The 13059-nt window shown below is 32.5% G+C and overlaps 1 long non-coding RNA gene and 1 other non-coding gene across 2 annotated transcripts; both read left to right on the top strand.

Moving 5' to 3' along the window:
* The first annotated feature begins 62 nt into the window (after positions 1-62).
* Positions 63-170, top strand: LOC118344392. The gene has a single exon (XR_004798164.1). It is a non-coding gene; the product is annotated as a small nucleolar RNA R71 (small nucleolar RNA).
* A 712-nt stretch (positions 171-882) lies between these two features.
* Positions 883-1158, top strand: LOC118344184. The gene is made up of 2 exons (XR_004797954.1): positions 883-1034; positions 1068-1158. It is a non-coding gene; the product is annotated as an uncharacterized LOC118344184 (long non-coding RNA).
* The last annotated feature ends 11901 nt before the right edge of the window (positions 1159-13059 follow it).

The raw sequence follows: 13059 nt of genomic DNA, 5'->3' as shown, positions 1-13059 counted from the left end.
AAATTATCTCATTTTTTGTTGTAGACCCTCATAAAAAAAAACTTATGACCCTCCAATTCTCATGTCCATGATGAGGACATGCATTTAATAAGTCTTTAAAACGTTCCCAATAGTGATAAAATGTTTCTACATCCTTTTGCCCAAAATTTATAATTTATCTTTTTAAAGTATTGGTCCTATTTATAGGGAATTTTATTTTAAAAAAAATTCAGTTTGCATTTTCTGCCAAGTCCCAATAGACCTTGGCCTTATGGAGTTTACTCAGGTTTTAGCCTTGTCCTTTAGAGAAAATGGAAACAATTTTAACCTAATGATTTCTTCAGTGCATGTTCTATCCATGAAAGTTGAGCAAACTTTTTCAAACTCTCTGATGGGGTCGGAGTAAGTTATTCGAGTAGCAGCGAAGCTGATCCTGCTCTTCACTGTGAGAGGGATAAGGCAACATTTTAAGTCTACTTTTTCCCATGGTATCCTGCAGGATGGTAAAGTGTTCAGGCAATTTTGTTACTGAACCAGCTCCCATCCGTTGACACTGACGAGGAAGGTAAGCATTTCCTTCGGGTAGCTAAGGACTAGGGTAGGAGTGGGCAGTGGGCCCCGCCCCCTCCCCCTCCCATTTTTAATATAAAAAATTATAATTATAATATTTATGTAAAAATAATTTATATAAAAATATTTATTATAATGTTGTCATGATTATGAAAAAATTACAATTAATCAATCTTCCACTACATATGTATATACAGGGTGCAGGTCACACTGCTCCAGAATACAAGCACAAGGAAAGCCTTGCCATGGTCGATAGGTTCTTTGCTCGCTACCCAATCTAATTGATTGTGAAAGGCGGAAAGACATTTGGGAGATCCCTATTCTAAAACTGGAGAAATATTTCGAATAATCGAAGTGAATAGCATAGTTTACTGTTAAATTATTTTGTTCTAGGATCGAGCTTGCTTTGAAAGGCCTAGGAAATTGCTTGCTTATTTGTATCATGTGGGTGGAGAACCAACGTGTCCGGATGGCCGTAAAGCTAGGTATCAGGATATGAGCCAGACCTTGACAGCTAGAAAAGCCGCCATTGTATGTAATCTACATTGGCTTTTTTTGTGACTGCCAATATAGTTTCCGCCGTAATAAACTGATTTTGTTGTAGTGATATGTAACTTCCAACTTATAAATGTTTTCTGTTCTTTTTTTTTTTTAACTTTCTGTTCTTTCTTTAGCTGAATAAGCATGCAAGTATGTTTATGTTCTCTTTGTTTAATAAAAGAAAATCAGCATGAAAAATGCTCCATTATACATGAGAGAAAGCTAAAGATAGTTTGATGAATTTTTCACTTAAAAAAAAAACCTGAAATTGCCATCCTCTAAATTCCTAATCGAATTCGAAAAGAGATAAATATAATATTAAATACTCAATAATAAGAGAAGTTGGAAGTCATCCGAAAATAAAAAATCAGCATCATTAAATTTTATAAAGCGTAATTTGATTAGTCAATTAGATAAGCTGTCTCCCTCCAAAAAGCATAAACAGTTTGAAAGAAAATGAAGTTGCTTCACTTGGATCAATCCACTGAACAAAAATGATAACCGTTGGACCAAGTCCAACACTTGTGTCTCTTTGTAATAGGTGCAAATTAATTGTATACCTGTTCTTAAATGATTTTAGCAAACGGGAAATTATCTCTTTTCATAAACGCCCATTGGTTATCTGCATAAGTTTAGTTGAAATTGGTTATCTACTATTTCTTCTGAATCAACCTTTAGTACAGGGGGTCAGGTGCTTGACCCATTTCGTAGTTCACTATCTCTAAGAATAGTCGAGGCACTCATTTATGCACAAAATTAGTTGAGAGATCCAATACCCATTGATCTTCGTGCCTCTTTAGATAATATTAAAAGTTTTAAGGCAGAATTGGGTAATAAACTTATTTCTTATTTTCATATTTATTAAACTTTTTCATAATGTTTATTTTTATATCATTTAATAATTGTCATGTATTTTTTTAGAGTTTAATCCAAAATCAAGTTTTACTTATGTTGATGAGGAGTAACTTAAGGCTTATGGTCTGCATGATGGTATGCTTTTCATTTTCACTCCTTTGTTTGAGAAACTAAATCACTTTATGTTGACTTGAATAATTTGATATGTTATTATTGATTTGGTGTTAAACTTTTTCATAATGACAGATATAGAGAAAGAGATGGGAAGCTGCTGTTATTTGATCGTTGGATGCTCCTTAGTCTTTTATCAGTTAATGTTCATATTTTAGTAATAGATGGCTTATGTATATTTTTTTTATTAGTTCTTTTTGGTTTTTTTTTTCTTTTTTTTTGTTCTTCTGGTTTATGTCAATATTTTTTTGATGTCTTTGAGATCTTAGTGAACTTGTTTTGCATGTTGCTTAAACACAGGTCCATTCAGCTGTAACTTAACACAGGTCCATTCAACTGTAACTTAACACAGGTCACATTCAACTGTAACTTAACACACACAGGTCACCAACGTTGATATAGAAGAGATAAAAAAAAATAAAAAAAATAAAAAAATAGAAGAAGAGAGAGACCTGATCCAGACGTATCGGATCTGACCAGGCCTAGACCCGGTTGAATGGCATCGGGTTGCAGCCCTATTCAGAGAACGCCTAATTTAGAACGTTTTGCTTTTGTAATTTATCATTCTAAAAAGTGTATAGTTTGAAAGGTTGAAAAATGCGCATACATCATAAACCGACTTCTTTTCCACAATTGCAAGCGCTACCAAACACAATACTCATAACTCAAATTTTGAAATTTGAAAACCAACGTCTCATTTTAGATATATCTTAGGCCTAAATAGTTGTCTTGGACTAGTTCTGGTAGGCCTAGCTACCAGTAAAACCAGCTTGTACCCACGTGATACTATTTCTCTCCGGAAAAATATCATCAGCAAACTAGCAACTCGAAACGGGGAAGATGAAGACCAGGGTGCTCTGGCTCACCGCTGGTCCTGGTTGTTCTGGTCTTTCTGCCCTCGTATATGAAATTGGTATGCTATATTTGATCTTCGCATAGAAATGTTTTGGGTCCCGAATTTGGGATCCAAATTTGTGTCCCGAATGAAATTTTTTATTATTATTATTTTTAAAAAAATATTTTTTAATGATATTATAAATTTTTTATTTTTTTAAAAATATTTATGATAATTAAAAAATTACATAAAATTTTTTTTTTAAAATAATCTCAAATTCGAAACCCTTTTCATTAGCTGTAGCGAAACTCTTAAAAAATTGGTGATGGAGCGTCGAGAAGAATGTAAAGAAGAATTCCGCTACAGGTATCGAAAAGGGTCCAATTCAGAACCTTTTTGTAAACTTTTGGTTTTCTTTTATATGTTTATTAATTTTATTTTTCAAAGTGGTAAAACATTAGGGTCCCAAAACATTAATCTGATCTAGGAGGATCCAACCCGCCGATGTGGTTAGTAGTTGTGACTCTCGGGTCCTGCTATCTTGTGAAAGATTGTTAGATGGGAGACTTTTAATTGGGAGCAAATTAAATGCTCATGTCTGTCATGATCCAATCCGCCGATGTGGTTAGTAGTGAAACTAGCACGTGCAGAAAGAAAGTTATTTCAAAACCAAAGTTCAATGAAAAAGTGTTTTTATATTTTTTTTAGGTTTATTTATCAAGGGTATTTATGTCAACTTTTTTGGAAGATGTACTTGTTATATTTTATATTTTAGTCAAGTCAAATATATTTAATTTTAAAATTTTATATTTAATAATATAACGATTATTCCATTCCAATTAAATTATTATTTTTACATTTTTTTTCCCAAAACAACAAACAACATGACCAGATTCAATTGGTGTACATTTTTGTAGCAGCATCAGGTACAGTAGTAGTAGTAATCTCACATTAATGTGGTTGTCTGTAGCAATACTTGTTCATGTATTGCTCCTCGACAGTACTCTTCCGGGAATTCCTAGTAAAGAGATTGTACGATATAAATAATTTAAGAGCAATATTATTCATCATGATTTGATCTCAAATAATTTAAAGAGTACTATTTATTATATTTTATTAGTCTATCAAAACTTTGATGTACGTCGCATTAAAATATATTGAGAAAATATAACTTAAAAGATGATAAATAATATTTTTATAACTTAAAAGGCTTCAATAAACTACGGCAGTAAGTTTAGCGTGCTTCATTTGTGAAAATATTCTAATACATTTTGAACCAAAATAAAAAAATAGTAAGAGAAAAGTTTATTTTAAAGTTCGTTATAATAATGCCGTTTTCTTTAAAATAATATTTGTCTTTATCAATAAAAGTATGCATATAGATTATAAGTGAATTTACTTTCAATATACAATGAAATATGAAACAAGTTTGTTTATCTAACTGCGTTATACATATACGAAATTATACTTGAATATTTTCAGATTTTACTATTTAACCAAGAGATTAAAAATTTATTCTTTACAAAATGAACATATTATAATAACAAATTTTTAAGAAATGAAAACCTTAATTTGATAGAGAGAGAATCTCGGAATTACCTTCTTGAATTTTTTTAATTCGTAATCCAATAAATCTGGCTAAAGGATGCCAATGAAAATTTTTCTAAAATCTTATCCGAACGCGTATATGTATTGTGCCAATTACGAAATGAGACAAAGGTTGGACTCCAACGGTCATGCTCCTCCACCAACCGGCCTGCCCAATTTTAAAGGAAAATAATTTGTATATAATATTTTTTATAATAGTTCTTTACATAATAATGTTTTAAATAAGAGGTATTTTTGTAAAATATTTTATAAAAGTAACATCATTTTATAAAAATACCTTCATTTTATAACATTATTATATAATATATTGTATAATGTATTGTATGTATCTTATTACTCAACATTGGTGTACAAAAATTTCGAACTCCAACCGATAGTTAAACCCACCTATCAAACAGTAACTTTCGATCTCTCCCTACAATATATATGTACAGGCCAGGCTCCTTCACCACCTACGTGCCTAGCTAGCTGGCTACTCATTCAGTCTACCAGCAGCAGCAGCAGAACTATTACTTAGATCACAATGTGGTGGCCGTCCGTTGTGGTTGTGCTATTGCCTCATATCTCCAACTTGGTTGTTTCACAGTCTTTGATGCTAAAGTCAGTATATTTTCTTAATAGTTTGTGCTTAAACTTCGAGGAATCAAATATAGCTTTTGTACTTGAGGATCGACTTTTATACTAAGTTTCTGGAGGGGATAACTCATCCCTAACTTTGAGGGGCCCATGTCTTGTCTACTGTTCATTAAAATCCATTAATGTGGCATGGCTTATGTGATAGTGTCAATAATACGGCATGGAGTCTAGGGAGTGGCGCCATTAATGCGAAGTGACTCCCTGACTTATTTTACCCAAAAACATTCTTTGCTAGGCTTTCCTATGCCTGTTTTCAGGGAATCACGAGTTTTCTATATTTCTTGCCTTCTTGCCAGTGTAGGTTCCAGAGGGTAGCTTGTCATCGGGGCGGTGTCGGGGTGACGAGTCCCATCTGCCCCAATCATCCACTTTCCCCTCTAGGGAGTTGCTTCATGGGTGGATTATACCTATGGGCTGAATACTCTACAAAGCTCCCATTGACTCCCTTTAGAGGAGGGCTGTAGGACTCGATTGGGCCCTCGAACTTGCCTCCCTAGAAGTTTTTCGTGGGCTTGTTTCAAGAGCCTATGGTGGAAAAATCCATTTACACATATTATGGTAATTTATGAGTTATAAAGACCTAATTTGGTCTCAGAGAAACCATGAGAAAAGAGTATTAGGTTATATAGAGCCTAGTTGTGAGTTGAGAAGACGTCAAACTGAGAGTTCCCCTCAACTCTCACTTGACATGGCACTCAAGCGAAGCGCAAACAAAGAGCTCACTTATGTAGCACTCGATAGTTGGCTGAAGGGAAGCTAAACCCAAGAGTCAAGTGAAGCTCAACCTGACAGTTAGAGTGAAGCTCTGATGGGAGCAAGAGCATCAAACAGGTGGACTTATCTAGTTTTTTCAAGAACATGAACATTATAATAGTCAACAACATCGATCCTCGATTGCACAAGATTGAGATGAGTATGGATTGGGCACAATTTATGTCCATCGACCTAGCGAGATATATATTCGGTAGGATTCGATCAGAAGCCACCTATATTACGACATGTAGAGTTTTATTTTATTCAGTATACTTGGTTACTCATTTTGAAATATATAATACTTTTACTTATCAAAATTTTTTTATGATAGATATATTGCCGTTTGGACTCTTGCTCACACGATTGGATCTTTTAGCGAAAGGAGTCAGGTTAGATGAGTTTGAGCGTGTTCGGGAGCCAATTGGACCGATCAACTTGACGATCTTATCTCGTAGCACTGGACACTCCTGATTTCGTATTTGTGCAACCATTACAAAGGTTGACACTCAGAGAGGTGCAGATGGCGTATATGGTGAGGCATCCACACAAGGTGCATCACACAGTGCTACTCGTGAGGAGATTGCAGATATCATGCGTGCAGAGATGCGCACACAGACATAAGAGATTATTGATGCAGTCCGGGTCGCCCTCATAGAGATTGAGTCGAAGCTCATGTCTCGAGTGACTGATATTGAGACACACATTGTTGGAGTCGAGGCGGTGCTACACGATATGGCCCAATAGTGTATATATTTTATTAGCATTAAATGTGCTTTTTTTGTATTGACAATCATAACTATTTGTATTTTGTATAATTAATATAAATATTAAAATAGTCATATATTATATTCTGGCCATACTTTATATTTTTGGAATGCAATTAATTTATGGTTTTTATCATTTTACTTACCGTTCACAATATATAAAAAATGAAATTATAAGCAATATTTATTTAACTAAAAATCTTATTTAATAAAAAATAAATCACTAAAATTTTTTTACATTAATTACATAAAATTAATATATGAATTCGTAAATATTTTATGTTTGGTTCGAATAAGGTTTAAAAAACTTCCTGCCAATTTTTATTTAATTTTCCACCAAATGTTCCGTTTGAATGCATAAATATTGTGTTCGAAAGATCTTGCAACCTTCCCATCAAATTTTCCCACCAAATCTTTCCCGTTTGAACAAACCAATTTTTGTTCGAATGGATTTGAATTTTCTCCGACAAAATAAATTACTTCCCTGCCAAGATTACTTTCGAACAAATTATAAATCATTCGAACAAACATTAATTCCAGATTCGAACGATTTGAAATTTTGAGACTACCTAATTTATCACAGAAGATCTAGTTCAAACGGATTTTTAGCCGTTTGAACGTTTTTATAAAGTCATCTATTTTTTTAGATGAAATTTAAATTTTGCTACCAATAATTACTTTTTGGAACGAAATTTAGTTCATTCCTAAATAATTTCATCCCTAAAACTAAAATTTGTTGTAGTGTGTTTTATCAATAAATGGCTAGTTGTACTGTAACAGGCTTTAGATCTACAATGTTCTATGAAAAATGCTGCTTTGCCCACTCAATTTGCCTTCTCAATTTGACACCTCATGTATTTCAATTTTTTGTTTTACTTAATTGTTAAGGAAATGACTATTAGTGTATTGGTATTTTTTTTTATAGTTTTTAAAAATGTTTTAAAATAATAAAAAAATATGAATAAAAAATTGAAAAAAAAAAAAAAGAAATTTTGAACTAGCGTTAAGATGAAGCGGTGCACTCTGAGCAGCAGAGTTGCACCGCTCATGTTCTATTAAAGATGAATCAGTTAAGATCCATCTGCATGCATAAATAGAGAACGCAGCTTCGTATTAAGACCACCTTGTTGTTACAATCATTGTTCACTGATGAGATGAGATGAGTTGAGATTAAAGTTAAAATTTGAATAAAATATTATTAGAATATATTTTTTTAATATTATTTTTATTTTGAGATTTGAAAAAGTTGAATTGTTATTTTTATTTTGAGAGAATTTGAAAAATTGTAATGATTAGATGAGATTACATGAATTGAGATGAGTTGTGAAAATAAACGAGACCTACATATTTAGCGGTAATTTATGAGTTGTAAGGACCTAATTTGGTCTCAGTGAAACCATGAGAGAATAGGAGTGGCTAACTCCAAACACACCCATTGCATTTCTTTCATCTTTGCTCCCCTTTCAACTTACACACATCTCTGGTAGGGCTGCAAATGAACAAAGCTGCTCGTGAACAACTTGAGCTCGATTCGTATAAACTCGATTCGGATTCGATTCATTTGATAAATAAGTTGTTCATGACCACTAATATTGGTTCGTATTAAACGAGCTAAAATCGTGTAATCTCAACTCGACACGGTGTAGGCTCGTAAACAAAATTCATATAAACTCAACTTGATTTGTTATGGGCTCGTCACAATACTCGTAATATATATATATATATATATATATATATATATATATACACACACTAATAAGCAGCACGTGCAATGCAAGTTTGCCTAGTTGATATAAATTAAAATAAATAAATTTTACAAGAATGTCAATTTAATTTTTTTGAAATTTTAAATTATTATTACAATTTTATGTGCAATTTATATACCCAAATAAACTATGTGCTAGTAGCTAGACCCACAAATACATAACAATGTGTTTTTTCTCACAGACCCCACAACCTTTCTCCACCCCACCGCTTTTCTTTTTCCCCACCATCTTCCCTTCCCTTCCTGTAATTTCTCCCCCCCACTCAAATTCTTTCAAAACTTCTCCCCCCTTCTCTCTCTCTCTCTCTCTCTACCCCTTCAGACCCACTCTCTTTTTTCCCGATTCTCTCAAACCCCCAGCCTCCATCTCTCTTTGTATGGAAAGTTTCTCCACCAGCCCATATATCTCTCTCTAACCCTCACACACTCAGTCGCACAACACTTTTTCTCTCTCTTTTGCTCTCTCACACGCACTGCACTTCCCTTCCCTTCCCTCTCGTCTCAATAGAGAAGTAAAAATCATCATTTCTGTGTTTGTTTTTATTTCCTTTTTTTACAACTTTATTTTTTAAAAATCTTACGAATCTGAAGCCTCCTCATCTTTCAGATCTGAGATTTTTTTTTTTGTTTTTTCGCCTTATGTGTGTTGGTTTGCTCTTCCTGGTATGTTTCCTCCCTATCTTTGTGCTCGTTTGTAAATAATTTCTTGTCAATACATACGGATCTGAGATTTTATTTCTTAGATTTTGATTTATTTTTCTTTTTTTCCTTCTATTTTTGTGTGTTGGGCTATTGTAATGATTATTTTGGTTGCAATTTTTTTCCCGAATGGTTACAGATATTTAGATCTGTAAAAATCACCACCTCTGTGTTTATTTTTTTTTTTTTGATTTTTTAAAAATAGATTTTTAAATCTCACGAATTTGAAACCTCATCTTTTAGATTTAACTAGAGCTCGAGCTACTCGATCTCGTATTAGCTCCTTTGTTTTTGGTATTTGAGTTCGAGTCGAGTTTGATCTTAATATATGTTAGGCAAGCCGAGTTCGATCAAAAATAAATGCTAATCGAGCTCGAGACCCCTAGTTCAAATTCGGCTCAACTCAGTTCGTTTGCAACACTAGAGAATCTATGTTATTAGTGCTATATATATATATATAATGGGTAAAGAAATTGCATGGCCACATGATTTATCTACCAACCATTTTGTTGACAAATCTTGATCTCCCACCTGAGATCACGTTGATCATCCTCATGGTCTAAGTGATCATGAAACACATTAAAGCCAAAAAAGGTCATAGTCTAGAAGGGAAGAAAGGTCCATTCCCGGGATGAGCTGAGATGGGCTAGGCCTAAATTGGTGTTGCTTGGAGCCCCCAGAAATAGTCTGGTGCGGCTGTACAGTGCTGGTGCATTTTTCCATGGCAGTGAACAATATTTAAATACAGAGAAAACAAGAAAAGATGAATACATAGATTTGTGTAGTTCGGCGCTAAGGCGTACGTTCACACGAGTTTGGGAAGGGGAGATTTCACTATAATAAGCTTGTTTGCAGTCTCTCATGGCCTCTCCTTACTCACTGTATAATGGAAGTTATAGATCTATTTGTTGGAGAAGTCGAAAAAGAACCCAAAAATCAGAAGAAGTCCAAGAGTCCCCCAAAAGTCGAAGTCCCCAAAATATAGGCACCCTGCCTCTTTTATCTGACTCTTTTCATGCGTGTTCATTAGTAGTGGTGAGTGATGTCTATCTTGCGTGTCTGACCCCCTCTCCTTGGCTTTAAGTCACTTTCCTACTTTTCTCTCATGACACCTTAAGCCTTGTCTTCCATTACTTTATGTCAAATCACATATTTTTCTCTCTTACATTACTTTTCCATGTCTGAAATTGTGCTTCCCATGCCTTTGTCCCCCCTCTTTCTCTCATTCTCTCATTTCTCCTAGTGGATCCTCCCCAATTGACTGGGCCTAGAAAATTCCTTTGGGCCGGGAGAAAAATCCCCTCACACACATAATCCATCCCGTTTGTGGACATAACGTAAGGAAGATGTATATAATTAGAATAACATTCTTATTTAAAAGTCTTCATACTATTATTGTTACATAATTTGATTTTGAATATAAATTTTAAATTTTAAATTTTATAAAGAAAATTTGTGATGGCATGTGATTTATAATTAGAAAAATGTTACTTGACCCACTTAACTTGTCCTCTCATTTTGATACTTAATGTATTTTAATTTTTTTTTATTTAATAGTTAAAAAAGTAATTATTAGTGTATTGATATATTTTTTAAAAAGTTTTAAATAATTAAAAAAATATGAATAAAAAATAAAAAAAATATAATTTTGACTTTACGAGCATTTGGAACGGACTACTCTAAGCGATGAAATATACAGCACCGCTCTTATAATTATGATAAAAACTTTATTACCGTTAACGCCTAAATGGGATCAAAAGAGCAGAGCATGGAAAGTCGTTTTTTTTTTTTTTTTTTAATTTATTTACCATGTTATTGCAAGAATCAAGCACAAGAAAAGGCACAGACGAAAGTATCTCTTGCATGCCTCCCTTGCATCGAGAAAATTTACATAATTGGTCTATTGGGAATGAACTAATCTTTTTAATTTTTTTTGTTAACTTAATTTCTTGATTTTGTAGATCGTAATCAATTATAGGGTTTAAACTAAGCAAGCTAATAGAGTAATAATACGTATTTGTAAAGTGTACAAGTGCCACGTAATCATTTTAAAAAATAATAAGATTTATTATTAATTTTTTTTTTCATATAGATATTATATTTATTGAAAAATTCTATTTATAAGTCTTATACATTACACACCATCAATTTTATATTTTTTAATTTTTTTTTATAAAATATGTGATATATAGATGATAAGTAGAATAATTCAATTGTTTTAAGAATAATAAAACTAAAAAAAAAAAAACATTGTGATATGTGATGTGCAAAACTTATGAATAGCAAAGCTACTTTTTTTTTTTTTTTTTTTAAGAGATTGAGTTAAACTTAATTGGACCGATGACATCATTTCTCATTCTTATTGGACCGATGACATCAAATATTCAGGCCCATCATATATCTATACCATACGCAATAAATATTTATACGTACGTACGGTTTTGTTTATGCAAATTTCGTAGTCATTTTAAAAATAAATGGACTCCATAATTTAAAAAAAAAAAATCATTTTTTATGGTGGAAGTCCAGCTTTTGTCAAAATGATTGTGAGATTTGTATGTGTATCTACTATTACTCATCCGTAAATAAACTAAATTCTATTCATTTTCTGATCACATGATCATTACGCAATAAATAAATTAAATTTTATTTCTTTTGAAGCGTTGTATCATATGTATTTTCATATGACGAGAATATTACGTATTTTTCACCTAGTAAAAATTAAGAACTAAAAAAAGAAGAAGAGTTGATTATAAGGACGATATATGATCTTTTGTCGATCCTTGATCATGCATCTTGTCGAGCATAATTAGTTTGCCCATCCTATATATAGTCAAAATTTGCCCAATATTATACATTTTGTCTTTTACGTACCTATCTCACTCAAAACCTAATCCCAATTTAGATTATTCATATCATTTTTTTATATAATAATAAAATATTATTTATTATTTAATTATTATTATTATTATTATTATTATTTCATCTAATTTTTTATAGTCATATGTTTTATAAGATGTACTAGTTATATTTTATATTTTAGTCAAATCAAATATATTTTATTTCAAAATTTTATATTTAATAACATAACGTCGATTATTCCGTTCATTCCAATTAAATTATTATTATTATTTTTTTACATTTTTCCGCAAAACAACAAACAACATGACCAGCACAAATATGGCCCGCCAAGTAGTACTGTAGATAAAAGCCATCTTGCTTGTGTGATGCCTGTTCCAATGTAGAGCAAATCCAATAGAGGCCAGTATTAGCAAACAAATGGCTAAATGCAACGAATGCTAGTGCTTTAATTGGTCATGTATAGGAACCTAACCATCGAGCTGCATGCCAGTACCTAAACCTACCTGTCAAGACATGAGTCAGGATCTTCTCTTCCTACATTTCCCACGAGCTACACAAATTCATCGTATCATTATCATACATTCAATGATGTTAGTACCTTCGACGTCGAACATGCTGCTTTACCGCTTACAAGTGTCCACTCTGTTAAAGTAATTTTGTTTTTCCTTTTATCTCAAGTATTTTTTAAGTATGTTTAAATATTTTTAAAAAATAAAAAAAATATAAATACATTAATTATTAATTTCTTAATTATTAAAAAAATTAAATATATGAACCGTTAAAATAAGAAGATAAATTAAAACAAGCATATAAGTAGCATTATTATGGTATAAATGAGCAAATACTTATATGTGAGCCGGGGACGATGGTAGCACACTAGATTATTAGCAAGATTAGGAGTTTTTTCAGAATGAGGTCTATTAATTAGCTTTTCTCCTCCAACGGTCATGCTGCATGCGCTCTTCTCCTCAAACCGGCTTGCCCAATTTCGAATCCCAACCGACAGTTTATACCTACTTGTC

This window comes from Juglans regia, chromosome 13 (assembly GCF_001411555.2).
Source record: "Juglans regia cultivar Chandler chromosome 13, Walnut 2.0, whole genome shotgun sequence".
In the NCBI taxonomy this organism is placed as follows: Eukaryota; Viridiplantae; Streptophyta; class Magnoliopsida; order Fagales; family Juglandaceae; genus Juglans; species Juglans regia.
The sequence above is the reverse complement of the archived record's forward strand: the minus strand, read 5'-3'. Positions and strand labels throughout refer to the sequence as shown.